Raw genomic sequence first — 4,315 nt, 5'->3', positions numbered from 1 at the left:
TGTATTCCGGTTATAAATTCCTTGTCATATGTATAACTTGAGAATATTTTAGGATATTTTCTCCCATTTTGTTGGTTGTCTCAGTACTCTTGAATGTTTCCGTTGCTGTACAAATTTTTAGTTGGGTGTAACTGATTTTACAGTTGAAAATCTTGAGAAATTATAAGTTTAATCTCTCCAAAGAAATGCAAGATAAGTAGTTAATAGGTATTGAGCTGTGTAATTTCAGCTGAAGTATTTAAAATTCTAGTCTGCTCAATTTTGTTGAGGTGTTTACATTCAGATCTGCTAGTATCCAAAATATATTCTCTTAAAATTTACACCAGTGGTTTAGAAATGTTTTGTGGCCAAAATACTTGTTTAATAAAACCTTCAGAGATGCCTAATAGGTGTATTATATTTAAAAAAAAAATAGTTGAAAATCATGGCACTACAACCCTGGGTTTTGAAGGATCATTGAAGTTATCATGGATTTTTTTATTTTGTTTGTTTCCTTTAAGAAGAAACTTTTTGCTTCAGAGGGTGTGTGCTCACTGAAGAGATAGAGAAAGTGAGAAATCACACTCCAGGGGAGATGGCCATGCCACAGTCCCTTCGCCACCATTTTCCTCTTGGGATTTTGGGCATGCTGCTGTTTCCAGGACTTGAACCACGGTTGACTATGTGAGAGTCCAGTAACATAACCATTTTGCCTTCTTCTGGTCCCTGATACTGTGGATCTTTTGACAAGAGTTTGTTGAAAACAAAATATAGCTACTTAAGGTTTTATTTGTTTATTTATTTTAGAGATTTTTGCTAGAGGATGCATGTGCTCACCAGAGAGACAGACAGAAAATGAGAAATCATTCTTCAGGGGGATGGCTATGCTGCAATCCCTTCTACTCCATTCTCCTCTTGGGATTTTGGGCATGCATGCACATGCTTCCAGTGTGAGTTTTTACATTGCCAGGTCCAGGACTCGAACTGTGGTTGACTACATGGGAGTCCAACAATTTAACCATTACACCAACTGTTGGTCCCACTTCTTAAGTTTTTAAAAGCCAAGAAGAGCCAGGATGATTATTTTAGGTGTGGAGGGATCTTGAAGTCATGGAGTAGGAACTACAATTCACACACAAACTACAGTTGGTAGAGCTGAATGTGAACCACGACACAGGTCCTGAGTCCATGATTTAAAATCATGCAGATGTTAAGGTTTTTGTTTGTTTGTTTGTTTGTTTGTTTGTTTTTTGTTTTTTCCCACAGAGACCCAAAGAATACAAAAAGAAAGAATGATAATTATGTGAAATAATAGATGTCAATTAGCTTGATTGTGGGTATTATTTCACAGTGTACATGTATGTATGTAAAATAATCAGATTACCTAAAACAAACATAACTTTTATTTTAAAATTATACCTCAATAAAGCCATAAAAAATCAACGAAAATGTCCTAATAGAATGAATTGACTATGTAAAATTTGGAAGAAAAGATATTATATATCTTGTCATCTGTAAATTATATACTACATATTCTTTATATTAGTAAAAATTAGAATCAGTGTATTAGTTAGGGTTCTCCAGAGAGACAGACCAATAGGATACATATGTATTAATAGATAGAGCAGGAGGGCTCACATGATTATGGACACTGAGAAGACTCACAACCTGTGACCTGTACCCTTAATAACCAGAGAAAGCCAGTAGTGTAGCTGTCCAAGTCTGAAGTCCTTAGAACTAGGGAAATGATTATATAACTCTTATTCTGAGGCTGAAGTCTTGAGAACCTAGAAGGCCACTGGTGCGAGCTCTGGATTCCAAAAACTAGAGAACTTGAGATTCTTATGTTGTCCAAGGACAGGAGAAGAATGTCCTAGCTCCAGGAGACACAGAGAGAGAGAGAGAGTTAGAGAAAAAGACAGTCAGATAGACACACCGGGGAGAGGGTTGGGAGACACATTTACTTTTCTTCAATCTTTTTATTCTGTTCCCTAAGTGGTTTAGATGGTGTCTGCCCAGATTGAGGGCAGATCTTCCTCACTTAGTCTACCAAATCATATGCCATTCTCCTGCTGAAACATTGTACCAGACACATTCAGAAATAATACTTTATCAGCTAAGTATCCCTTAATCCTGTCAAAAGGACATTTAAAATTAACCATCACAAAATGTATTAAGAAAAGCATAAAATAAAAGTCATGCAGAGAGTCCAAATAGGATATAATTCTGAGAAGAATTGGTAAAATGTAGAGTCTACATACATGGAACATGGAGGGATATGAGGAAGACCAGATCAAAGCTAGTAATTGTATATGAGAGATAGGAGTAAAATAATTCCAGAATATCTGGGGCAAATTCTCAGCCTAAAATCTACTCTGAAAGGCAAGAATGAATAAGAAGATTATATAAACAAAAAACCATCTTGAGGGATTGTGCAGAAGGAAATATTTTAGAGTGACAAATTAAATTCTTTAAGATTCTCAAAAATATTGTACCTTATAATATTGGATATCAATTGTATAACTTCATGTTGAACCCTTTCTTAAGATATTATTCATCTTACTAATATTTTTGAGAAATTAGAATATTGTTTATTATCAGGTTAAATACTACATTGAGGTAAAAGACTTGTGGTCTGCTAAGATTCTGTCAGTCAGGCATATCTTTGAACCAGCAAATAAGAAAATTTTGTAGTTTTAATTACTAGCCTTAAGATGTTTTAATGTTGGGCCAAGGTTATCTTATAAACCTCTGAGTCACCATTAAATGCAGAACATTTTCTTTATCCTATTATGGATCTGTAATTAATTCAGAAAAATATTCAATCCAATGTAGGAATCTAAATATAGATTTGATCTTGCAGGGAGCAGAGTGCTCATTATTGTAGTTAGGTTATAAATAAAAGGGGCCAAATCATTGATGAATTCTAGTCAGAAGTATGTGTGTGTGTGTGTGTATATGCCATAAATGTGTGCATATACACAATACATATGTGTGTATACACCATAAGTGCACATTATCTATGTATATGTCTATATCTATTTCTATCTATCTATCTATATACACATACCATAAGTAAGTGCATATACACACACATACACATATACACACATGTATATATGTATATATATTCATGCACACACATATATAAAAATATATACACACATATATAAAATATGTACATATATAAATACATATTTATATATATACACACACACACACACACACATACACACACACAAGATTTATTTAGAAATAAATCTAAGAAATGTATTAGGAAATAGATATAGGTAGCTGTTCAAGCAGAAGAGATTAAACCTGTGTCATTAATGAGCAAAAATCTTACCCCATTTGTCTTTTGATGAAGTAACATGAATCAGTTCTCTCTCTCTCAGTGTTGAGTTTGAAGTTTCATCCTTAGTATTTCAGCCAACACTCAACACTAAAGTAGATCTGTAGTTGAACCAATCTCTCTTCCTCAGAAACTCTGGTTGTTTACTTTGTTGAGTTTATTACCCAAAGAAAGGGGAGCTGTGGGCTTTTATTTGTATTTGCCCATCATTAGGAGATATGTAGGAAGCTAAGAAAAGACATAATGTTGTAGGACCGAAGTTGTATTTCAGAAGATACTAAGACTTTGGTTTGAGTTTGGAATTTACCGCTCACTGGAGAAGTTTAAAATTTTTAGTTGTTTGTGTGCACGAATTCACGCATGCAGGAAAGACAGAGGTTAAACCATTTCTCCCTAATTAGATGGAAACTTGCAAAAATAAGGAAATGTGTCTTGTTATTGCCATATCCTTGACAATTTACAAAATGCCTGAGACGGGACCAGCAGATGGCATAATGGCTATGTCGCTGGACTCCCGTGGAGTTGACCATGGTTCCTGTCTCAGACCAGATGGCTTAAAATTCACACCGGGCGTGTATACGTGAGTGCCCCAAATCCCAAGATGAGATTGGAGGAGAAGGGATTGTGGCGTGGAAATCACCCCCAGGTGGTGATTTCTTACTTTCTGTCTCTGTCTCTGTTTCTCTGGTGAGCGCATGCACCATATAGCAAAAACCTCTATTAAAAAAAAAAAAAAACCCCATTAAAAAAAAAAAAAAAAAAAAAGAAGAAAAAAGAAAAAGAACAAAATGCCTGAGACATAATACATTATTGGTAATACTTGAATATTTAGTTAAGAATTGATAATACATTAATAGGCCTATAGCAGAAAGATGAATCTGAACCCCTACCTCTCACCTCTGACAAAAATAAAGTCAAGGTGGATCAAAGATCTAAATCTGGGAACCAGCAGTTAGCGTAATGGCTATGTCGCTGGACTCCCAC

The sequence above is a fragment of the Tupaia chinensis genome, unplaced genomic scaffold (genome assembly GCF_000334495.1).
Source record: "Tupaia chinensis unplaced genomic scaffold, TupChi_1.0 Scaffold000622_1, whole genome shotgun sequence".
Classification (NCBI taxonomy): Eukaryota; Metazoa; Chordata; class Mammalia; order Scandentia; family Tupaiidae; genus Tupaia; species Tupaia belangeri.
Note: the sequence above shows the minus strand (reverse complement) of the source record.